At 46.5% G+C, this 20,191-nt stretch overlaps 24 non-coding genes and 27 pseudogenes across 24 annotated transcripts; all 51 read right to left on the reverse strand.

The window, feature by feature from the left end:
- Window positions 1-197: 197 nt before the first annotated feature.
- Window positions 198-316, reverse strand: LOC140276944 (5S ribosomal RNA). Its single transcript, XR_011909059.1, has one exon. It is a non-coding gene; the product is annotated as a 5S ribosomal RNA (ribosomal RNA).
- Window positions 317-585: 269 nt separating this feature from the next.
- LOC140282619 (5S ribosomal RNA) lies at window positions 586-704 on the reverse strand. The gene has a single exon (XR_011909937.1). It is a non-coding gene; the product is annotated as a 5S ribosomal RNA (ribosomal RNA).
- A 269-nt stretch (window positions 705-973) lies between these two features.
- Window positions 974-1,092, reverse strand: LOC140292957 (5S ribosomal RNA). Its single transcript, XR_011912626.1, has one exon. It is a non-coding gene; the product is annotated as a 5S ribosomal RNA (ribosomal RNA).
- A 269-nt stretch (window positions 1,093-1,361) lies between these two features.
- Window positions 1,362-1,480, reverse strand: LOC140299045 (5S ribosomal RNA). Its single transcript, XR_011914630.1, has one exon. It is a non-coding gene; the product is annotated as a 5S ribosomal RNA (ribosomal RNA).
- Window positions 1,481-1,749: 269 nt separating this feature from the next.
- On the reverse strand, window positions 1,750-1,868 carry LOC140294620 (5S ribosomal RNA; annotated as a pseudogene).
- Window positions 1,869-2,137: 269 nt separating this feature from the next.
- On the reverse strand, window positions 2,138-2,256 carry LOC140300310 (5S ribosomal RNA). Its single transcript, XR_011914819.1, has one exon. It is a non-coding gene; the product is annotated as a 5S ribosomal RNA (ribosomal RNA).
- Window positions 2,257-2,525: 269 nt separating this feature from the next.
- Window positions 2,526-2,644, reverse strand: LOC140299309 (5S ribosomal RNA; annotated as a pseudogene).
- A 269-nt stretch (window positions 2,645-2,913) lies between these two features.
- On the reverse strand, window positions 2,914-3,032 carry LOC140291029 (5S ribosomal RNA). Its single transcript, XR_011912414.1, has one exon. It is a non-coding gene; the product is annotated as a 5S ribosomal RNA (ribosomal RNA).
- A 269-nt stretch (window positions 3,033-3,301) lies between these two features.
- Window positions 3,302-3,420, reverse strand: LOC140298093 (5S ribosomal RNA). Its single transcript, XR_011913771.1, has one exon. It is a non-coding gene; the product is annotated as a 5S ribosomal RNA (ribosomal RNA).
- Window positions 3,421-3,689: 269 nt separating this feature from the next.
- Window positions 3,690-3,808, reverse strand: LOC140298432 (5S ribosomal RNA). The gene has a single exon (XR_011914080.1). It is a non-coding gene; the product is annotated as a 5S ribosomal RNA (ribosomal RNA).
- Window positions 3,809-4,077: 269 nt separating this feature from the next.
- Window positions 4,078-4,196, reverse strand: LOC140292911 (5S ribosomal RNA; annotated as a pseudogene).
- Window positions 4,197-4,465: 269 nt separating this feature from the next.
- LOC140305559 (5S ribosomal RNA) lies at window positions 4,466-4,584 on the reverse strand (annotated as a pseudogene).
- Window positions 4,585-4,853: 269 nt separating this feature from the next.
- Window positions 4,854-4,972, reverse strand: LOC140303108 (5S ribosomal RNA; annotated as a pseudogene).
- A 269-nt stretch (window positions 4,973-5,241) lies between these two features.
- On the reverse strand, window positions 5,242-5,360 carry LOC140291225 (5S ribosomal RNA). Its single transcript, XR_011912432.1, has one exon. It is a non-coding gene; the product is annotated as a 5S ribosomal RNA (ribosomal RNA).
- Window positions 5,361-5,629: 269 nt separating this feature from the next.
- On the reverse strand, window positions 5,630-5,748 carry LOC140307247 (5S ribosomal RNA; annotated as a pseudogene).
- A 269-nt stretch (window positions 5,749-6,017) lies between these two features.
- On the reverse strand, window positions 6,018-6,136 carry LOC140311386 (5S ribosomal RNA; annotated as a pseudogene).
- Window positions 6,137-6,405: 269 nt separating this feature from the next.
- On the reverse strand, window positions 6,406-6,524 carry LOC140305570 (5S ribosomal RNA; annotated as a pseudogene).
- A 269-nt stretch (window positions 6,525-6,793) lies between these two features.
- On the reverse strand, window positions 6,794-6,912 carry LOC140308421 (5S ribosomal RNA; annotated as a pseudogene).
- Window positions 6,913-7,181: 269 nt separating this feature from the next.
- LOC140294213 (5S ribosomal RNA) lies at window positions 7,182-7,300 on the reverse strand. The gene has a single exon (XR_011912759.1). It is a non-coding gene; the product is annotated as a 5S ribosomal RNA (ribosomal RNA).
- Window positions 7,301-7,569: 269 nt separating this feature from the next.
- On the reverse strand, window positions 7,570-7,688 carry LOC140292383 (5S ribosomal RNA; annotated as a pseudogene).
- Window positions 7,689-7,957: 269 nt separating this feature from the next.
- LOC140299139 (5S ribosomal RNA) lies at window positions 7,958-8,076 on the reverse strand (annotated as a pseudogene).
- A 640-nt stretch (window positions 8,077-8,716) lies between these two features.
- LOC140298032 (5S ribosomal RNA) lies at window positions 8,717-8,835 on the reverse strand. Its single transcript, XR_011913715.1, has one exon. It is a non-coding gene; the product is annotated as a 5S ribosomal RNA (ribosomal RNA).
- A 269-nt stretch (window positions 8,836-9,104) lies between these two features.
- On the reverse strand, window positions 9,105-9,223 carry LOC140296475 (5S ribosomal RNA). Its single transcript, XR_011912967.1, has one exon. It is a non-coding gene; the product is annotated as a 5S ribosomal RNA (ribosomal RNA).
- Window positions 9,224-9,492: 269 nt separating this feature from the next.
- On the reverse strand, window positions 9,493-9,611 carry LOC140280600 (5S ribosomal RNA). The gene has a single exon (XR_011909546.1). It is a non-coding gene; the product is annotated as a 5S ribosomal RNA (ribosomal RNA).
- Window positions 9,612-9,880: 269 nt separating this feature from the next.
- On the reverse strand, window positions 9,881-9,999 carry LOC140299778 (5S ribosomal RNA; annotated as a pseudogene).
- A 269-nt stretch (window positions 10,000-10,268) lies between these two features.
- Window positions 10,269-10,387, reverse strand: LOC140292776 (5S ribosomal RNA; annotated as a pseudogene).
- A 269-nt stretch (window positions 10,388-10,656) lies between these two features.
- On the reverse strand, window positions 10,657-10,775 carry LOC140298503 (5S ribosomal RNA). The gene has a single exon (XR_011914143.1). It is a non-coding gene; the product is annotated as a 5S ribosomal RNA (ribosomal RNA).
- Window positions 10,776-11,044: 269 nt separating this feature from the next.
- Window positions 11,045-11,163, reverse strand: LOC140290528 (5S ribosomal RNA). Its single transcript, XR_011912363.1, has one exon. It is a non-coding gene; the product is annotated as a 5S ribosomal RNA (ribosomal RNA).
- A 271-nt stretch (window positions 11,164-11,434) lies between these two features.
- LOC140299840 (5S ribosomal RNA) lies at window positions 11,435-11,553 on the reverse strand (annotated as a pseudogene).
- A 269-nt stretch (window positions 11,554-11,822) lies between these two features.
- Window positions 11,823-11,941, reverse strand: LOC140294373 (5S ribosomal RNA; annotated as a pseudogene).
- A 269-nt stretch (window positions 11,942-12,210) lies between these two features.
- LOC140298592 (5S ribosomal RNA) lies at window positions 12,211-12,329 on the reverse strand. The gene has a single exon (XR_011914224.1). It is a non-coding gene; the product is annotated as a 5S ribosomal RNA (ribosomal RNA).
- A 262-nt stretch (window positions 12,330-12,591) lies between these two features.
- On the reverse strand, window positions 12,592-12,710 carry LOC140273150 (5S ribosomal RNA; annotated as a pseudogene).
- A 269-nt stretch (window positions 12,711-12,979) lies between these two features.
- Window positions 12,980-13,098, reverse strand: LOC140294374 (5S ribosomal RNA; annotated as a pseudogene).
- A 269-nt stretch (window positions 13,099-13,367) lies between these two features.
- Window positions 13,368-13,486, reverse strand: LOC140298593 (5S ribosomal RNA). The gene has a single exon (XR_011914225.1). It is a non-coding gene; the product is annotated as a 5S ribosomal RNA (ribosomal RNA).
- A 269-nt stretch (window positions 13,487-13,755) lies between these two features.
- LOC140300782 (5S ribosomal RNA) lies at window positions 13,756-13,874 on the reverse strand (annotated as a pseudogene).
- Window positions 13,875-14,143: 269 nt separating this feature from the next.
- On the reverse strand, window positions 14,144-14,262 carry LOC140299350 (5S ribosomal RNA). The gene has a single exon (XR_011914723.1). It is a non-coding gene; the product is annotated as a 5S ribosomal RNA (ribosomal RNA).
- Window positions 14,263-14,531: 269 nt separating this feature from the next.
- Window positions 14,532-14,650, reverse strand: LOC140299437 (5S ribosomal RNA; annotated as a pseudogene).
- Window positions 14,651-14,918: 268 nt separating this feature from the next.
- LOC140276988 (5S ribosomal RNA) lies at window positions 14,919-15,037 on the reverse strand (annotated as a pseudogene).
- A 269-nt stretch (window positions 15,038-15,306) lies between these two features.
- LOC140312369 (5S ribosomal RNA) lies at window positions 15,307-15,425 on the reverse strand (annotated as a pseudogene).
- Window positions 15,426-15,694: 269 nt separating this feature from the next.
- Window positions 15,695-15,813, reverse strand: LOC140299427 (5S ribosomal RNA; annotated as a pseudogene).
- A 269-nt stretch (window positions 15,814-16,082) lies between these two features.
- On the reverse strand, window positions 16,083-16,201 carry LOC140276950 (5S ribosomal RNA; annotated as a pseudogene).
- A 269-nt stretch (window positions 16,202-16,470) lies between these two features.
- On the reverse strand, window positions 16,471-16,589 carry LOC140298256 (5S ribosomal RNA). The gene has a single exon (XR_011913920.1). It is a non-coding gene; the product is annotated as a 5S ribosomal RNA (ribosomal RNA).
- A 269-nt stretch (window positions 16,590-16,858) lies between these two features.
- LOC140290857 (5S ribosomal RNA) lies at window positions 16,859-16,977 on the reverse strand. Its single transcript, XR_011912398.1, has one exon. It is a non-coding gene; the product is annotated as a 5S ribosomal RNA (ribosomal RNA).
- A 269-nt stretch (window positions 16,978-17,246) lies between these two features.
- On the reverse strand, window positions 17,247-17,365 carry LOC140297943 (5S ribosomal RNA). Its single transcript, XR_011913633.1, has one exon. It is a non-coding gene; the product is annotated as a 5S ribosomal RNA (ribosomal RNA).
- Window positions 17,366-17,634: 269 nt separating this feature from the next.
- LOC140299428 (5S ribosomal RNA) lies at window positions 17,635-17,753 on the reverse strand (annotated as a pseudogene).
- Window positions 17,754-18,022: 269 nt separating this feature from the next.
- On the reverse strand, window positions 18,023-18,141 carry LOC140299251 (5S ribosomal RNA; annotated as a pseudogene).
- A 269-nt stretch (window positions 18,142-18,410) lies between these two features.
- On the reverse strand, window positions 18,411-18,529 carry LOC140295760 (5S ribosomal RNA). The gene has a single exon (XR_011912899.1). It is a non-coding gene; the product is annotated as a 5S ribosomal RNA (ribosomal RNA).
- A 269-nt stretch (window positions 18,530-18,798) lies between these two features.
- LOC140291079 (5S ribosomal RNA) lies at window positions 18,799-18,917 on the reverse strand (annotated as a pseudogene).
- A 269-nt stretch (window positions 18,918-19,186) lies between these two features.
- On the reverse strand, window positions 19,187-19,305 carry LOC140299253 (5S ribosomal RNA; annotated as a pseudogene).
- Window positions 19,306-19,574: 269 nt separating this feature from the next.
- Window positions 19,575-19,693, reverse strand: LOC140295772 (5S ribosomal RNA). The gene has a single exon (XR_011912901.1). It is a non-coding gene; the product is annotated as a 5S ribosomal RNA (ribosomal RNA).
- Window positions 19,694-19,962: 269 nt separating this feature from the next.
- LOC140298259 (5S ribosomal RNA) lies at window positions 19,963-20,081 on the reverse strand. Its single transcript, XR_011913922.1, has one exon. It is a non-coding gene; the product is annotated as a 5S ribosomal RNA (ribosomal RNA).
- Between the last annotated feature and the right edge of the window lie 110 nt (window positions 20,082-20,191).

Raw genomic sequence — 20,191 nt, forward strand, 5'->3', positions numbered from 1 at the left:
AGAGCAACTGGACTTCTTTTTTGATCTTGAAGACGTTGAATTTTGATGGGACAGCAGCTTCCTCTTTGGTTTTTGTAGAGAAGTACAGTAGAACAACCGGATTTAACCGAGTACTAACCAGGCCCGACCCTGCTTAACTTCATAGGGTGATCAGACGTTGCAACAAAAGACATGCAGGTGGTAGAGAGAAGAGAAATAGCTTACAGCACCTGGTATTCCCAAGCGGTCTCCCATCCAAGTACTAACCAGGCCCAACCCTGCTTGCCTTCCGAGATCAGATGAGGTTGGGTATTTTCAGGGTGGTGTGGCCGTAAGCAACAATGTCACTGACAAATGTGCATTATATAGTTACTGGAATCATACAGTTCCTCTATGTAACCAGATAATTGCAGAGAAAGGCTAACTTGTAGTGGGCACATTTTCTTCCCTAACGTGATAATTCTCTCCAGCTGAAACTGAGACTCTCAGATCACTTCGTGTCTGCCAACAAAGCAGCAGCAGCTGAAGATGACCAACTTCCTCAAGTGTCACAGAGTGATCAGACGTTGCAACAAAAGACATGCAGTTTGTAGAGAGAAGAGAAAAAGCTTACAGCACCTGGTATTCCCAAGCGGTCTCCCATCCAAGTACTAACCAGGCCCAACCCTGCTTGGCTTCCGAGATCAGACGAGGTCGGGTATTTTCAGGGTGGTGTGGCCGTAAGCAACAATGTCTGTGACAAATGTGAATTATATCGGTACTGAAATCATACGGTTACTCTATGTAACCAGATAATTGCCGAGAAAGGCTGATATGTAGTGGGCACATCTTCATCCCTGATGTGATTATTACCTGCAGTGGAAACTGAGACTCTCAGATCACTTCGTGTCTGCCAACAAAGCAGCAGCAGCTGAAGATGACCAACTTCCTCATGTGTCACAGGGTGATCAGACGTTGCAACGAAAGACATGCAGGTGGTAGAGAGAAGAGAAAAAGCTTACAGCACCTGGTATTCCCAAGCAGTCTCCCATCCAAGCACTAACCAGGCCCAACCCTGCTTGGCTTCCGAGATCAGACGAGGTCGGGTATTTTCAGGGTGGTGTGGCCGTAAGCAACAATGTCTGTGACAAATGTGAATTATATCGGTACTGGAATCATACAGTTCCTTGATGTAACCAGATAATTGCAGAGAAAGGCTAACTTGTAGTGGGCACATCTTCTTCCCTGTCGTGATTATTCTCTCCAGCGGAAACTGAGACTCTCAGATCACTTCGTGTCTGCCAACAAAGCAGCAGCAGCTGAAGATGACCAACTTCCTCATGTGTCACAGGGTGATCAGACGTTGCAACAAAAGACATGCATGTGGTAGAGAGAAGAGAAAAAGCTTACAGCACCTGGTATTCCCAAGGAGTCTCCCATCCAAGTACTAACCAGGTCCAACCCTGCTTGGCCTCCGAGATCAGACGAGGTCGGGCATATTCAGGGTGGTGTGGCCGTAAGCAACAATGTCTGTCACAAATGTGCATTATATAGGTACTGGAATCATACAGTTCCTCTATGTAACCAGATAATTGCCGAGAAAGGCTGATTTGTAGTGGGCACATCTTCTTCCCTGTCGTGATTATTCTCTCCAGCGGAAACTGAGACTCTCAGATCACATCGTGTCTGCCAACAAAGCAGCAGCAGCTGAAGATGACCAACTTCCTCATGTGTCACAGGGTCATCAGACGTTGCAACAAAAGACATGCAGGTGGTCAAGAGAAGAGAAAAAGCTTACAGCACCTGGTATTCCCTCGTATTCTCCCATCCAAGTACTAACCAGGCCCAATCCTGCTTGTCTTCCGAGATCAGACAAGGTCGTGCATATTCAGGGTGGTGTGGCCGTAAGCAACAATGTCTGTCACAAATGTGCATTATATAGGTACTGGAATCATACGGTTACTCTATGTAACCAGATAATTGCCGAGAAAGGCTGATTTGTAGTGGGCACATCTTCTTCCCTGTCGTGATTATTCTCTCCAGCGGAAACTGAGACTCTCAGATCACTTCGTGTCTGCCAACAAAGCAGCAGCAGCTGAAGATGACCAACTTCCTCATGTGTCACAGGGTGATCAGACGTTGCAACAAAAGACATGCAGGTGGTAGAGAGAAGAGAAAAAGCTTACAGCACCTGGTATTCCCAAGCGGTCTCCCATCCAAGTACTAGCCAGGCCCAACCCTGCTTGGCTTCCGAGATCAGACGAGGTCGGGCATGTTCAGGGTGGTGTGGCTGTAAGCAACAATGTCTGTCACAAATGTGCATTATATAGGTACTGGAATCATACGGTTACTCTATGTAACCAAATAATTGCCAAGAAAGGCTGATATGTAGTGGGCATATCTTCATCCTTGATGTGATTACTACCTGTAGTTGAAACTGAGACTCTCAGATCACTTCGTGTCTGCCAACAAAGCAGCAGCAGCTGAAGATGACCAACTTCCTCATGTGTCACAGGGTGATCAGACGTTGCAACAAAAGACATGCAGGTGGTAGAGAGAAGAGAAAAAGCTTACAGCACCTGGTATTCCCAAGCGGTCTCCAATCCAAGTACTAACCAAGCCCAACCCTGCTTGGCTTCCTAGATCAGATGAGGTCGGGTATGTTCAGGGTGGTGTGGCCGTAAGCAACAATGTCTGTCACAAATGCGCATTATATAGGTACTGGAATCATATAGTTCCTCTATGTAACCAGATAATTGCCGAGAAAGGCTAACTTGTAGTGGGCACATCTTCTTCCCTGTCGTGATTATTACCTGCAGTTGAAACTGAGAATCTCAGATCACTTCGTGTCTGCCAACAAAGCAGCAGCAGCTGAAGATGACCAACTTCCTCATGTGTCACAGGGTGATCAGACGTTGCAACAAAAGACATGCAGGTGGTAGAGAGAAGAGAAAAAGCTTACAGCACCTGGTATTCCCAAGCGGTCTCCCATCCAAGTACTAACCAGGCCCAACCCTGCTTGGCTTCCGAGATCAGACGAGGTCGGGCACGTTCAGGGTGGTGTGGCCGTAAGCAACAATGTCTGTCACAAATGTGCATTATATAGGTACTGGAATCATACAGTTCCTCTATGTAACCAGATAATTGCCGAGAAAGGCTAACTTGTAGTGGGCACATCTTCTTCCCTGTCGTGATTATTATCTGCAGTTGAAACTGAGAATCTCAGATCACTTCGTGTCTGCCAACAAAGCAGCAGCAGCTGAAGATGACCAACTTCCTCGTGTGTCACAGGGTGATCAGACGTTGCAACAAAAGACATGCAGGTGGTAGAGAGAAGAGAAAAAGCTTACAGCACCTGGTATTCCCAAGCAGCCTCCCATCCAAGTACTAACCAGGCCCAACCCTGCTTGGCTTCCGAGATCAGACGAGGTCGGGCATATTCAGGGTGGTGTGGCCATAAGCAACAATATCTGTGAACAATGTGCATTATATAGGTACTGGAATCATACGATTACTCTATGTAAACAGATAATTGCAGAGAAAGGCTGATATGTAGTGGGCACATCTTCATCCCTGATGTGATTATTACCTGCAGTTGAAACTGAGACTCTCAGATCACTTCGTGTCTGCCAACAAAGCAGCAGCAGCTGAAGATGACCAACTTCCTCATGTGTCACAGGGTGATCAGACGTTGCAACCAAAGACATGCAGGTGGTAGAGAGAAGAGAAATAGCTTACAGCACCTGGTATTCCCAAGCGGTCTCCCATCCAAGTACTAACCAGGCCCAACCCTGCTTGGTTTCCAAGATCAGACGAGGTCCGGCATATTCAGGGTGGTGTGGCCGTAAGCAACAATGTCTGTAACAAATGTGCATTATATAGGTACTGGAATCATACAGTTCCTCTATGTAACCAGATAATTGCCGAGAAAGGCTGATTTGTATTGGGCACATCTTCTTCCCTGTGGTGATTATTCTCTCCAGCGGAAACTGAGACTCTCAGATCACTTCGTGTCTGCCAACAAAGCAGCAGCAGCTGAAGATGACCAACTTCCTCATGTGTCACAGGGTGATCAGACGTTGCAACAAAAGACATGCAGGTGGTAGAGAGAAAAGAAAAAGTTTACAGCACCTTGTATTCCCAAGCGGTCTCCCATCCAACTACTAACCAAGCCCAACCCTGCTTGGCTTCATAGATCAGATGAGGTCGGGTATGTTCAGGGTGGTGTGGCCGTAAGCAACAATGTCTGTCACAAATGTGCATTATATAGGTACTGGAATTATACGGATACTCTATGCAACCAGATAATTGCCGAGAAAGGCTGATATGTAGTGGGCACATCTTCATCCCTGATGTGATTATTACCTGCAGTTGAAACTGAGACTCTCAGATCACTTCGTGTCTGCCAACAAAGCAGCAGCAGCTGAAGATGACCAACTTCCTCATGTGTCACAGGGTGATCAGACGTTGCAACAAAAGACATGCAGGTGGTAGAGAGAAGAGAAAAAGCTTACAGCACCTGGAATTCCCAAGCGGTCTCCCATCCAAGTACTAACCAGGCCCTACCCTGCTTGGCTTCCGAGATCAGACTAGGTCTGGCACATTCAGGGTGGTGTGGTTGTAAGCAACAATGTTTGTCACAAATGTGCATTATATAGGTACAGGAATCATACGGTTACTCTATGTAACCAGATAATTGCCGAGAAAGGCTGATATGTAGTGGGAACATCTTCATCCCTGATGTGATTATTACCTGCAGTTGAAACTGAGACTCTCAGATCACTTCGTGTCTGCCAACAAAGCAGCAGCAGCTGAAGATGACCAACTTCCTCATGTGTCACAGGGTGATCAGACGTTGCAACAAAAGACATGCAGGTGGTAGAGAGAAGAGAAAAAGCTTACAGCACCTGGTATTCCCAAGCAGTCTCCAATCCAAGTACTAACCAGGCCCAACCGTGCTTGGCTTTCGAGATCAGACGAGGTCGGGCATGTTCAGGGTGGTGTGGCCGTAAGCAACAATATCTGTGAACAATGTGCATTATATAGGTACTGGAATCATACAGTTCCTCTATGTAACCATATAATTGCAGAGAAAGGCTAACTTGTAGTGGGCACATCTTCATCCCTGATGTGATTATTATCTGTAGTTGAAAAAGAGAATCTCAGATCACTTTGTGTCTGCCAACAAAGCAGCAGCAGCTGAAGATGACCAACTTCCTCATGTGTCACAGGGTGATCAGATGTTGCAACAAAAGACATGCATGTGGTAGAGAGAAGAGAAAGAGCTTACAGCACCTGGTATTCCCAAGCGGTCTCCCATCCAAGTAATAACCAGGCCCAACCCTGCTTGGCTTCCGAGATCAGACGAGGTCGGGCATATTCAGGGTGGTGTGGCCGTAAGCAACAATGTCTGTCACAAATGTGCATTATATAGGTACTGGAATCATACGGTTACTCTATGTAACCAAATAATTGCCAAGAAAGGCTGATATGTAGTGGGCATATCTTCATCCTTGATGTGATTACTACCTGTAGTTGAAACTGAGACTCTCAGATCACTTCGTGTCTGCCAACAAAGCAGCAGCAGCTGAAGATGACCAACTTCCTCATGTGTCACAGGGTGATCAGACGTTGCAACAAAAGACATGCAGGTGGTAGAGAGAAGAGAAAAAGCTTACAGCACCTGGTATTCCCAAGCGGTCTCCAATCGAAGTACAAACCAGGCCCAACCCTGCTTGGCTTCCTAGATCAGATGAGGTCGGGTATGTTCAGGGTGGTGTGGCCGTAAGCAACAATGTCTGTCACAAATGTGCATTATATAGGTACTGGAATCATACAGTTCCTCTATGTAACCAGATAATTGCCGAGAAAGGCTAACTTGTAGTGGGCACATCTTCTTCCCTGTCGTGATTATTATCTGCAGTTGAAACTGAGACTCTCAGATCACTTCGTGTCTGCCAACAAAGCAGCAGCAGCTGAAGATGACCAACTTCCTCATGTGTCACAGGGTGATCAGACGTTGCAACCAAAGACATGCAGGTGGTAGAGAGAAGAGAAATAGCTTACAGCACCTGGTATTCCCAAGCGGTCTCCCATCCAAGTACTAACCAGGCCAAACCCTGCTTGGCTTCATAGATCAGATGAGGTCGGGTATGTTCAGGGTGGTGTGGCCGTAAGCAACAATGTCTGTCACAAATGTGCATTATATAGGTACTGGAATTATACGGATACTCTATGCAACCAGATAATTGCCGAGAAAGGCTGATATGTAGTGGGCACATCTTCATCCCTGATGTGATTATTACCTGCAGTTGAAACTGAGACTCTCAGATCACTTCGTGTCTGCCAACAAAGCAGCAGCAGCTGAAGATGACCAACTTCCTCATGTGTCACAGGGTGATCAGACGTTGCAACAAAAGACATGCAGGTGGTAGAGAGAAGAGAAAAAGCTTACAGCACCTGGAATTCCCAAGCGGTCTCCCATCCAAGTACTAACCAGGCCCTACCCTGCTTGGCTTCCGAGATCAGACTAGGTCTGGCACATTCAGGGTGGTGTGGTTGTAAGCAACAATGTCTGTCACAAATGTGCATTATATAGGTACAGGAATCATACGGTTACTCTATGTAACCAGATAATTGCAGAGAAAGGCTGATATGTAGTGGGCACATTTTCTTCCCTGTCGTGATTATTATCTGCAGCGGAAACTGAGACTCTCAGATCACTTCGTGTCTGCCAACAAAGCAGCAGCAGCTGAAGATGACCAACTTCCTCATGTGTCACAGGGTGATCAGACGTTGCAACAAAAGACATGCACGTGGTAGAGAGAAGAGAAAAAGCTTACAGCACGTGGTATTCCCAAGCAGTCTCCCATCCAAGTAATAACCAGGCCCAACCCTGCTTGGCTTCCGAGATCAGACGAGGTCGGGCATATTCAGGGTGGTGTGGCCGTAAGCAACAATATCTGTGAACAATGTGCATTATATAGGTACTGGAATCATACGGTTACACTATGTAACCAGATAATTGCCGAGAAAGGCTGATATGTAGTGGGCACATCTTCATCCCTGATGTGATTATTACCTGCAGTTGAAACTGAGAATCTCAGATCACTTCGTGTCTGCCAACAAAGCAGCAGCAGCTGAAGATGACCAACTTCCTCATGTGTCACAGGGTGATCAGACGTTGCAACAAAAGACATGCATGTGGTGGAGAGAAGAGAAAAAGCTTACAGCACCTGGTATTCCCAAGCGGTCTCCCATCCAAGTACTAACCAGGCCCAACCCTGCTTGGCTTGCGAGATCAGACGAGGTCGGGCATATTCAGGGTGGTGTGGCCGTAAGCAACAATGTCTGTGACAAATGTGCATTATATCGGTACTGGAATCATACAGTTCCTCTATGTAATCAGATAATTGCCGAGAAAGGCTAACTTGTAGTGGGCACATCTTCTTCCCTGACGTGATTATTATCTGTAGTTGAAACTTAGAATCTCAGATCACTTCGTGTCTGCCAACAAAGCAGCAGCAGCTGAAGATGACCAACTTCCTCATGTGTCACAGGGTGATCAGACGTTGCAACAAAAGACATGTAGGTGGTAGAGAGAAGAGAAAGAGCTTACAACAGCTGGTATTCCCAAGTAGTCTCCCATCCAAGTAATAACCAGGCCCAACCCTGCTTGGCTTCCGAGATCAGACGAGGTTGGGCATGTTCAGGGTGGTGTGGCCGTAAGCAACAATATCTGTGAACAATGTGCATTATATAGGTACTGGAATCATACGGTTCCTCTATGTAATCAGATAATTGCCGAGAAAGGCTAACTTGTAGTGGGCACATCTTCATCCCTGATGTGATTATTACCTGCAGTTGAAACTGAGACTCTCAGATCACTTCGTGTCTGCCAACAAAGCAGCAGCAGCTGAAGATGACCAACTTCCTCATGTGTCATAGGGTGATCAGACGTTGCAACAAAAGACATGCATGTGGTAGAGAGAAGAGAAAAAGCTTACAGCACCTGGTATTCCCAAGTGGTCTCCCATCCAAGTAATAACCAGGCCCAACCTTGCTTGAATTCCGAGATCAGACGAGGTCGGGCATATTCAGGGTGGTGTGGCTGTAAGCATCAATGTCTGTCACAAATGTGCATTATATAGGTACTGGAATCATACGGTTACACTATGTAACCAGATAATTGCAGAGAAAGGCTGATATGTAGTGGGCACATCTTCATCCCTGATGTGATTATTACCTGCAGTTGAAACTGAGACTCTCAGATCACTTCGTGTCTGCCAACAAAGCAGCAGCAGCTGAAGATGACCAACTTCCTCATGTGTCACAGGGTGATCAGACGTTGCAACAAAAGACATGCAGGTGGTAGAGAGAAGAGAAAAAGCTTACAGCCCCTGTTATTCCCAAGTAGTCTCCCATCCAAGTACTAACCAGGCCCAACCCTGCTTGGCTTGCGAGATCAGACATATTCAGGGTGGTGTAGCCGTAAGCAACAACTGCTGTGACAAATGTGCTTTATATAGGTACTGGAATCATACAGTTCCTTGATGTAACGATATAATTGCCGAGAAAGGCTAACTTGTAGTGGGCACATCTTCATCCCTGATGTGATTATTACCTGTAGTTGAAACTGAGACTCTCAGATCACTTGGTGTCTGCCAACAAAGCAGCAGCAGCTGAAGATGACCAACTTCCTCATGTGTCACAGGGTGATCAGACGTTGCAACAAAAAACATGCAGGTGGTAGAGAGAAAGCTTACAGCACCTGGTATTCCCAAGTAGTCTCCCATCCAAGTACTAACCAGGCCCAACCCTGCTTGGCTTCTGAGATCAGACGAGGTCGGGCATATTCAGGGTGGTGTGGCCGTAAGCAACAATGTCTGTGACAAATGTGCATTATATAGGTAATGGAATCATACAGTTCCTCTATGTAACCAGATAATTGCAGAGAAAGGCTGATGCGTAGTGGGCACATCTTCTTCCCTGATGTGATTATTATCTGCAGTTGAAACTGAGAATCTCAGATCACTTTGTGTCTGCCAACAAAGCAGCAGCAGCTGAAGATGACCAACTTCCTCATGTGTCACAGGGTGATCAGACGTTGCAACAAAAGACATGCAGGTGGTAGAGAGAAGAGAAAAAGCTTACAGCACCTGGTATTCCCAAGCGGTCTCCCATCCAAGTACTAACCAGGCCCAACCCTGCTTGGCTTCCGAGATCAGACGAGGTCGGGCATGTTCAGGGTGGTGTGGCCGTAAGCAACAATGTCTGTGACAAATGTGCATTATATCGGTACTGGAATCATACAGTTCCTCTATGTAATCAGATAATTGCCGAGAAAGGCTAACTTGTAGTGGGCACATCTTCATCCCTGATGTGATTATTATCTGTAGTTGAAACTGAGAATCTCCGATCACTTCGTGTCTGCCAACAAAGCAGCAGCAGCTGAAGATGACCAACTTCCTCATGTGTCACAGGGTGATCAGACGTTGCAACAAAAGACATGCAGGTGGTAGAGAGAAGAGAAAAAGCTTACAGCACCTGGTATTCCCAAGTAGTCTCCCACCCAAGTACTAACCAGGCCCAACCCTGCTTGGCTTCCGAGATCAGACGAGGTCGGGCATATTCAGGGTGGTGTGGCTGTAAGCAACAATGTCTGTCACAAATGTGCATTATATAGGTACTGGAATCATACGGTTACACTATGTAACCAGATAATTGCCGAGAAAGGCTGATGTGTAGTGGGCACATCTTCTTCCCTGTCGTGATTATTCTCTCCAGCGGAAACTGAGACTCTCAGATCACTTCGTGTCTGCCAACAAAGCAGCAGCAGCTGAAGATGACCAACTTCCTCATGTGTCACAGGGTGATCAGACGTTGCAACAAAAGACATGCAGGTGCTAGAGAGAAGAGAAAAAGCTTAAAGCACCTGGTATTCCCAAGTAGTCTCCCAACCAAGTACTAACCAGGCCCAACCCTGCTTGGCTTCCGAGATCAGACGAGGTCGGGCATATTCAGGGTGGTGTGGCTGTAAGCAACAATGTCTGTCACAAATGTGCATTATATAGGTACTGGAATCATAGGGTTACACTATGTAACCAGATAATTGCCGAGAAAGGCTAACTTGCAGTGGGCAAATCTTCATCCCTGATGTGATTATTACCTGCAGTTGACACTGAGACTCTCAGATCACTTCGTGTCTGCCAACAAAGCAGCAGCAGCTGAAGATGACCAACTTCCTCATGTGTCACAGGGTGATCAGACGTTGCAACAAAAGACATGCAGGTGGTAGAGAGAAGAGAAAAAGCTTACAGCACCTGGTATTCCCAAGTAGTCTCCCATCCAAGTAATAACCAGGCTCAACCCTGCTTGGCTTCCGAGATCAGACAAGGTCTGGTATATTCAGGGTGGTGTGGCTGTAAGTAACAATGTCTGTCACAAATGTGCATTATATAGGTACTGGAATCATACGGTTACTCTATGTAACCAGATAATTGCCGAGAAAGGCTGATATGTAGTGGGCACATCTTCATCCCTGATGTGATTATTACCTGCAGTTGAAACTGAGACTCTCAGATCACTTCGTGTCTGCCAACAAAGCAGCAGCAGCTGAAGATGACCAACTTCCTCATGTGTCACAGGGTGATCAGACGTTGCAACAAAAGACATGCAGGTGGTAGAGAGAAGAGAAAAAGCTTACAGCACCTGGAATTCCCAAGCGGTCTCCCATCCAAGTACTAACCAGGCCCAACCCTGCTTGGCTTCCGAGATCAGACGAGGTCGGGCATATTCAGGGTGGTGTGGCCGTAAGCAACAATGTCTGTGACAAATGTGCATTATATCGGTACTGGAATCATACAGTTCCTCTATGTAATCAGATAATTGCCGAGAAAGGCTAACTTGTAGTGGGCACATCTTCATCCCTGATGTGATTATTATCTGTAGTTGAAACTGAGAATCTCCGATCACTTCGTGTCTGCCAACAATACAGCAGCAGCTGAAGATGACCAACTTCCTCATGTGTCACAGGGTGATCAGACGTTGCAACAAAAAACATGCAGGGGGTAGTGAGAAGAGAAAAAGCTTACAGCACCTGGTATTCCCAAGCAGTCTCCCACCCAAGTACTAACCAGGCCCAACCCTGCTTGGCTTCCGAGATCAGACGAGGTCGGGCATGTTCAGGGTGGTGTGGCTGTAAGCAACAATGTCTGTCACAAATGTGCATTATATAGGTACTGGAATCATACGGTTACACTATGTAACCAGATAATTGCCAAGAAAGGCTGATATGTAGTGGGCATATCTTCATCCTTGATGTGATTATTACCTGCAGTTGAAACTGAGACTCTCAGATCACTTCGTGTCTGCCAACAAAGCAGCAGCAGCTGAAGATGACCAACTTCCTCATGTGTCACAGGGTGATCAGACGTTGCAACAAAAGACATGCAGGTGGTAGAGAGAGAAGAGAAAAAGCTTACAGCACCTGGTATTCCCAAGCGGTCTCCCATCCAACTACTAACCAGGCCCAACCCTGCTTGGCTTCCGAGATCAGACGAGGTTGGGCATGTTCAGGGTGGTGTGGCCGTCAGCAACAATATCTGTGAACAATGTGCATTATATAGGTACTGGAATCATACGGTTACACTATGTAACCAGATAATTGCCGAGAAAGGCTGATATGTAGTGGGCACATCTTCATCCCTGATGTGATTATTACCTGCAGTTGAAACTGAGACTCTCAGATCACTTCGTGTCTGCCAACAAAGCAGCAGCAGCTGAAGATGACCAACTTCCTCATGTGTCACAGGGTCATCAGACGTTGCAACAAAAGACATGTAGGTGGTAGAGAGAAGAGAAAAAGCTTACAACAGCTGGTATTCCCAAGTAGTCTCCCATCCAAGTAATAACCAGGCTCAACCCTGCTTGGCTTCCGAGATCAGACGAGGTCTGGTATATTCAGGGTGGTGTGGCTGTAAGCAACAATGTCTCTCACAAATGTGCATTATATAGGTACTGCAATCATACGGTTACTCTATGTAACCAGATAATTGCCGAGAAAGGCTGATATGTAGTGGGCACATCTTCATACCTGATGTGATTATTATCTGTAGTTGAAACTGAGAATCTCAGATCACTTTGTGTCTGCCAACAAAGCAGCAGCAGCTGAAGATGACCAACTTCCTCATGTGTCACAGGGTGATCAGACGTTGCAACAAAAGACATGTAGGTGGTAGAGAGAAGAGAAAAAGCTTACAGCACCTGGTATTCCCAAGTAGTCTCCCATCCAAGTACTAACCAGGCCCAACCCTGCTTGGCTTCCGAGATCAGACGAGGTTGGGCATATTCAGGGTGGTGTGGCTGTAAGCAACAATGTCTGTCACAAATGTGCATTATATAGGTACTGGAATCATACGGTTACACTATGTAACCAGATAATTGCCGAGAAAGGCTGATGCGTAGTGGGCACATCTTCATCCCTGATGTGATTATTACCTGCAGTTGAAACTGACACTCTCAGATCACTTCGTGTCTGCCAACAAAGCAGCAGCAGCTGAAGATGACCAACTTCCTCATGTTTCACAGGGTGATCAGACGTTGCAACAAAAGACATGTAGGTGGTAGAGAAAAAGCTAACAGCACCTGGTAATCCCAAGTAGTCTCCCATCCAAGTACTAACCAGGCCCAACCCTGCTTGGCTTCCGAGATCAGACGAGGTTGGGCATGTTCAGGGTGGTGTGGCCGTCAGCAACAATATCTGTGAACAATGTGCATTATATAGGTACTGGAATCATAGGGTTACACTATGTAACCAGATAATTGCCGAGAAAGGCTGATATGTAGTGGGCACATCTTCATCCCTGATGTGATTATTACCTGCAGTTGAAACTGAGACTCTCAGATCACTTCGTGTCTGCCAACAAAGCAGCAGCAGCTGAAGATGACCAACTTCCTCATGTGTCACAGGGTCATCAGACGTTGCAACAAAAGACATGTAGGTGGTAGAGAGAAGAGAAAAAGCTTACAACAGCTGGTATTCCCAAGTAGTCTCCCATCCAAGTAATAACCAGGCTCAACCCTGCTTGGCTTCCGAGATCAGACGAGGTCTGGTATATTCAGGGTGGTGTGGCTGTAAGCAACAATGTCTCTCACAAATGTGCATTATATAGGTACTGGAATCATACGGTTACGCTATGTAACCAGATAATTGCCGAGAAAGGCTGATATGTAGTGGGCACATCTTCATACCTGATGTGATTATTATCTGTAGTTGAAACTGAGAATCTCAGATCACTTTGTGTCTGCCAACAAAGCAGCAGCAGCTGAAGATGACCAACTTCCTCATGTGTCACAGGGTGATCAGACGTTGCAACAAAAGACATGTAGGTGGTAGAGAGAAGAGAAAAAGCTTACAGCACCTGGTATTCCCAAGTAGTCTCCCATCCAAGTACTAACCAGGCCCAACCCTGCTTGGCTTCCGAGATCAGACGAGGTTGGGCATATTCAGGGTGGTGTGGCTGTAAGCAACAATGTCTGTCACAAATGTGCATTATATAGGTACTGGAATCATACGGTTACACTATGTAACCAGATAATTGCCGAGAAAGGCTGATGCGTAGTGGGCACATCTTCATCTCTGATGTGATTATTACCTGCAGTTGAAACTGAGAATCTCAGATCACTTCGTGTCTGCCAACAAAGCGGCAGCAGCTGAAGATGACCAACTTCCTCATGTGTCACAGGGTGATCAGACGTTGCAACAAAAGACATGTAGGTGGTAGAGAGAAGAGAAAAAGCTAACAGCACCTGGTATTCCCAAGTAGTCTCCCATCCAAGTACTAACCAGGCCCAACCCTGCTTGGCTTCCGAGATCAGACGAGGTTGGGCATATTCAGGGTGGTGTGGCTGTAAGCAACAATGTCTGTCACAAATGTGCATTATATAGGTACTGGAATCATAGGGTTACACTATGTAACCAGATAATTGCCGAGAAAGGCTGATATGTAGTGGGCACATCTTCATCCCTGATGTGATTATTACCTGCAGTTGAAACTGAGACTCTCAGATCACTTCGTGTCTGCCAACAAAGCAGCAGCAGCTGAAGATGACCAACTTCCTCATGTGTCACAGGGTGATCAGACGTTGCAACAAAAGACATGCATGTGGTAGAGAGAACAGAAAAAGCTTACAGCACCTGGTATTCCCAAGCGGTCTCCCATCCAAGTACTAACCAGGCCCAACCCTGCTTGGCTTCCGAGATCAGACGAGGTCGGGCATGTTCAGGGTGGTGTGGCTGTAAGCATCAATGTCTGTGACAAATGTGCATTATATAGGTACTGGAATCATACGGTTCCTCTATGTAACCATATAATTGCCGAGAAAGGCTAACTCGTAGTGGGCACATCTTCATCCCTGATGTGATTATTATCTGTAGTTGAAAAAGAGAATCTCAGATCACTTCGTGTCTGCCAACAAAGCAGCAGCAGCTGAAGATGACCAACTTCCTCATGTGTCACAGGGTGATCAGACGTTGCAACAAAAGACATGCAGGGAGTAGTGAGAAGAGAAAAAGCGTACAGCACCTGGTATTCCCAAGCGGTCTCCCATCCAAGTACTAACTAGGCCCAACCCTGCTTGGCTTCCGAGATCAGACGAGGTCTGGTACATTCAGGGTGGTGTGGCTGTAAGCAACAATGTCTCTCACAAATGTGCATTATATAGGTACTGGAATCATACGGTTACTCTATGTAACCAGATAATTGCCGAGAAAGGCTGATATGTAGTGGGCATATCTTCATCCTTGATGTGATTACTACCTGTAGTTGAAACTGAGACTCTCAGATCACTTTTGTCTGCCAACAAAGCAGCAGCAGCTGAAGATGACCAACTTCCTCATGTGTCACAGGGTGATCAGACGTTGCAACAAAAGACATGCAGGTGGTAGAGAGAAGAGAAAAAGCTTACAGCCCCTGTTATTCCCAGAAGGTCTCCCATCCAAGTACTAACCAGGCCCAAACCTGCTTGGATTCCTAGACCAGACGAGGTCGGGCATATTCAGGGTGGTGTGGCCGTAAGCAACAATGTCTGTCACAAATGTGCATTATATAGGTACTGGAATCATACGGTTACTCTATGTAACCAGATAATTGCCAAGAACGGCTGATGCGTATAAGGCACATCTTCTTCCCTGTCGTGATTATTCTCTCCAGCGGAAACTGACACTCTCAGATCACTTCGTGTCTGCCAACATAGCAGCAGCAGCTTAAGATGACCAACTTACTCATGTGTCACAGGGTGATCAGACGTTGCAACAAAAAACATGCAGGGGGTAGTGAGAAGAGAAAAAGCTTACAGCACCTGGTATTCCCAAGCGGTCTCCCATCCAAGTACTAACCAGGCCCAACGCTGCTTGGCTTCTGAGATCAGACTAGGTCGGGCATATTCAGGGTGGTGTGGCCGTAAGCAACAAAGTCTGTCACAAATGTGCATTATATAGGTACTGGAATCATACGGTTACTCTATGTAACCAGATAATTGCCGAGAAAGGCTGATATGTAGTGGGCACATCTTCATCCCTGATGTGATTATTACCTGCAGTTGAAACTGAGACTCTAAGATCACTTCGTGTCTGCCAACAAAGCAGCAGCAGCTGAAGATGACCAACTTCCTCATGTGTCACAGGGTGATCAGACGTTGCAACAAAAGACATGCAGGTGGTAGAGAGAAGAGAAAAAGCTTACAGCACCTGGTATTCCCAAGCGGTCTCCCATCCAAGTACTAACCAGGCCCAACCCTGCTTGGCATTCGAGATCAGACGAGGTCAGGTATTTTCAGGGTGGTGTGGCAGTAAGCAACAATATCTGTGAACAATGTGCATTATATAGGTACTGGAATCATACGGTTCCTCTATGTAATCAGATAATTGCCGAGAAAGGCTGATATGTGGTGGGCACATCTTCATCCCTGATGTGATTATTACCTGCAGTTGAAACTGAGACTCTAAGATCACTTCGTGTCTGCCAACAAAGCAGCAGCAGCTGAAGATGACCAACTTCCTCATGTGTCACAGGGTGATCAGACGTTGCAACAAAAGACATGCAGGTGGTAGAGAGAAGAGAAAAAGCTTACAGCACCTGGTATTCCCAAGCGGTCTCCCATTCAAGCTCTAACCAGGCCCAATCCTGCTTGGCTTCCGAGATCAGACGAGGTCGGGCATTTTCAGGGTGGTGTGGCCGTAAGCAACAATATCTGTGAACAATGTGCATTATATAGGTACTGGAATCATACGGTTCCTCTATGTAACCAGATAATTGCCGAGAAAGGCTGATGCGTATTGGGCACATCTTCTTCCCTGTCGTGATTATTCTCTCCAGCGGAAACTGAGACTCTCAGATCACTTCGTGTCTGCCAACAAAGCAGCAGCAGCTGAAGATGACCAACGTCCTCATGTGTCACAGGGTGATCAGACGTTGCAACAAAAGACATGCAGGTGGTAGAGAGAAGAGAAAAAGCTTACAGCACCTGGTATTCCCAAGCGGTCTCCCATCCAAGTACTAACTAGGCCCAACCCTGCTTGGCTTCCAAGATCAGACGAGGTCGGGCATGTTCAGGGTGGTGTGGCCGTAAGCAACAAAGTCTGTGAACAATGTGCATTATATAGGTACTGGAATCATACAGTTACTCTATGTAACCAGATAATTGCCGAGAAAGGCTAACTTATAGTGGGCACATCTTCATCCCTGATGTGATTATTACCTGCAGTTGAAACTGAGACTCTCAGATCACTTCGTGTCTGCCAACAAAGCAGCAGCAGCTGAAGATGACCAACTTCCTCATGTGTCACAGGGTGATCAGACGTTGCAACAAAAGACATGCAGGTGGTAGAGAGAAGAGAAAAAGCTTACTGCACCTGGTATTCCCAAGCGGTCTCCCATCCAAGTACTAACCAGGCCCAACCCTGCTTGGCTTCCGAGATCAGACGAGGTCGGGCATGTTCAGGGTGGTGTGGCCGTAAGCAACAATATCTGTGACAAATGTGCATTATATAGGTACTGGAATCATACGGTTCCTCTATGTAACCAGATAATTGCCGAGAAAGGCTGATATGTAATGGGCACATCTTCTTCCCTGTCGTGATTATTCTCTCCAGCGGAAACTGAGACTCTCAGATCACTTCGTGTCTGCCAACAAAGCAGCAGCAGCTGAAGATGACCAACTTCCTCATGTGTCACAGGGTGATCAGACGTTGCAACAAAAGACATGCAGGTGGTAGAGAGAAGAGAAAAAGCTTACTGCACCTGGTATTCCCAAGCGGTCTCCCATCCAAGTACTAACCAGGCCCAACCCTGCTTGGCTTCCGAGATCAGACGAGGTCAGGCATGTTCAGGGTGGTGTGGCCGTAAGCAACAATATCTGTGAACAATGTGCATTATATAGGTACTGGAATCATACAATTCTTCTGTGTAACTAGATAATTGCCGAGAAAGGCTGATATGTAGTGGGCACATCTTCATCCCTGATGTGATTATTATCTGCAGTTGAAACTGAGACTCTCAGATCACTTCGTGTCTGCCAACAAAGCAGCAGCAGCTGAAGATGACCAACTTCCTCATGTGTCACAGGGTGATCAGACGTTGCAACAAAAGACATGCAGGTGGTAGAGAGAAGACTAAAAGCTTACAGCACCTGGTATTCCCAAGCTGTCTCCGATCCAAGTACTAACCAGGCCCAACCCTGCTTGGCTTCCGAGATCAGACGAGGTCAGGCATGTTCAGGGTGGTGTGGCCGTAAGCAACAATGTCTGTGAACAATGTGCATTATATAGGTACTGGAATCATACAGTTCCTCTATGTAACCAGATAATTGCCGAGAAAGGCTAACTTGTAGTGGGCACATCTTCATCCCTGATGTGATTATTACCTGCAGTTGAAACTGAGACTCTCAGATCACTTCGTTTCTGCCAACAAAGCAGCAGCAGCTGAAAATGACCAACTTCCTCATGTGTCACAGGGTTATCAGACGTTGCAACAAAAGACATGCAGGTGGTAGAGAGAAGAGAAAAAGCTTACAGCACGTGGTATTCCCAAGCAGTCTCCCATCCAAGTACTAACCAGGCCCAACCCTGCTTGGCTTCCAAGATCAGACGAGGTCGGGTATTTTCAGGGTGGTGTGGCCGTAAGCAACAAAGTCTGTGACAAATGTGCATTATATCGGTACTGGAATCATACAGTTCCTCTATGTAACCAGATAATTGCCGAGAAAGGCTAACTTGTAGTGGGCACATCTTCATCCCTGATGTGATTATTATCTGTAGTTGAAACTGAGACTCTCAGATCACTTCGTGTCTGCCAACAAAGCAGCAGCAGCTGAAGATGACCAACGTCCTCATGTGTCACAGGGTGATCAGACGTTGCAACAAAAGACATGCAGGTGGTAGAGAGAAGAGAAAAAGCTTACAGCACCTGGTATTCCCAAGCGGTCTCCCATCCAAGTACTAACCAGGCCCAACCCTGCTTGGCATTCGAGATCAGACGAGGTCGGGCATTTTCAGGGTGGTGTGGCCGTAAGCAACAATATCTGTGAACAATGTGCATTATATAGGTACTGGAATCATACGGTTCCTCTATGTAACCAGATAATTGCCGAGAAAGGCTGATATGTGGTGGGCACATCTTCATCCCTGATGTGATTATTACCTGCAGTTGAAACTGAGACTCTAAGATCACTTCGTGTCTGCCAACAAAGCAGCAGCAGCTGAAGATGACCAACTTCCTCATGTGTCACAGGGTGATCAGACGTTGCAACAAAAGACATGCAGGTGGTAGAGAGAAGAGAAAAAGCTTACAGCACCTGGTATTCCCAAGCGGTCTCCCATTCAAGCTCTAACCAGGCCCAATCCTGCTTGGCTTCCGAGATCAGACGAGGTCAGGCATGTTCAGGGTGGTGTGGCCGTAAGCAACAATGTCTGTGAACAATGTGCATTATATAGGTACTGGAATCATACAGTTCCTCTATGTAACCAGATAATTGCCGAGAAAGGCTAACTTGTAGTGGGCACATCTTCATCCCTGATGTGATTATTACCTGCAGTTGAAACTGAGACTCTCAGATCACTTCGTTTCTGCCAACAAAGCAGCAGCAGCTGAAAATGACCAACTTCCTCATGTGTCACAGGGTTATCAGACGTTGCAACAAAAGACATGCAGGTGGTAGAGAGAAGAGAAAAAGCTTACAGCACGTGGTATTCCCAAGCAGTCTCCCATCCAAGTACTAACCAGGCCCAACCCTGCTTGGCTTCCAAGATCAGACGAGGTCGGGTATTTTCAGGGTGGTGTGGCCGTAAGCAACAAAGTCTGTGACAAATGTGCATTATATCGGTACTGGAATCATACAGTTCCTCTATGTAACCAGATAATTGCCGAGAAAGGCTAACTTGTAGTGGGCACATCTTCATCCCTGATGTGATTATTATCTGTAGTTGAAACTGAGACTCTCAGATCACTTCGTGTCTGCCAACAAAGCAGCAGCAGCTGAAGATGACCAACGTCCTCATGTGTCACAGGGTGATCAGACGTTGCAACAAAAGACATGCAGGTGGTAGAGAGAAGAGAAAAAGCTTACAGCACCTGGTATTCCCAAGCGGTCTCCCATCCAAGTACTAACCAGGCCCAACCCTGCTTGGCATTCGAGATCAGACGAGGTCGGGCATTTTCAGGGTGGTGTGGCCGTAAGCAACAATATCTGTGAACAATGTGCATTATATAGGTACTGGAATCATACGGTTCCTCTATGTAACCAGATAATTGCCGAGAAAGGCTGATGCGTATTGGGCACATCTTCTTCCCTGTCGTGATTATTCTCTCCAGCGGAAACTGAGACTCTCAGATCACTTCGTGTCTGCCAACAAAGCAGCAGCAGCTGAAGATGACCAACTTCCTCATGTGTCACAGGGTGATCAGACGTTGCAACAAAAGACATGCAGGTGGTAGAGAGAAGAGAAAAAGCTTACAGCACCTGGTATTCCCAAGCGGTCTCCCATCCAAGTACTAACTAGGCCCAACCCTGCTTGGCTTCCAAGATCAGACGAGGTCGGGCATGTTCAGGGTGGTGTGGCCGTAAGCAACAAAGTCTGTGAACAATGTGCATTATATAGGTACTGGAATCATACAGTTACTCTATGTAACCAGATAATTGCCGAGAAAGGCTAACTTATAGTGGGCACATCTTCATC

This window comes from Leuresthes tenuis, unplaced genomic scaffold (genome assembly GCF_036924035.1).
Source record: "Leuresthes tenuis unplaced genomic scaffold, fLeuTen1.0.hap1 SCAF_1, whole genome shotgun sequence".
Lineage (NCBI taxonomy): Eukaryota > Metazoa > Chordata > Actinopteri > Atheriniformes > Atherinopsidae > Leuresthes > Leuresthes tenuis.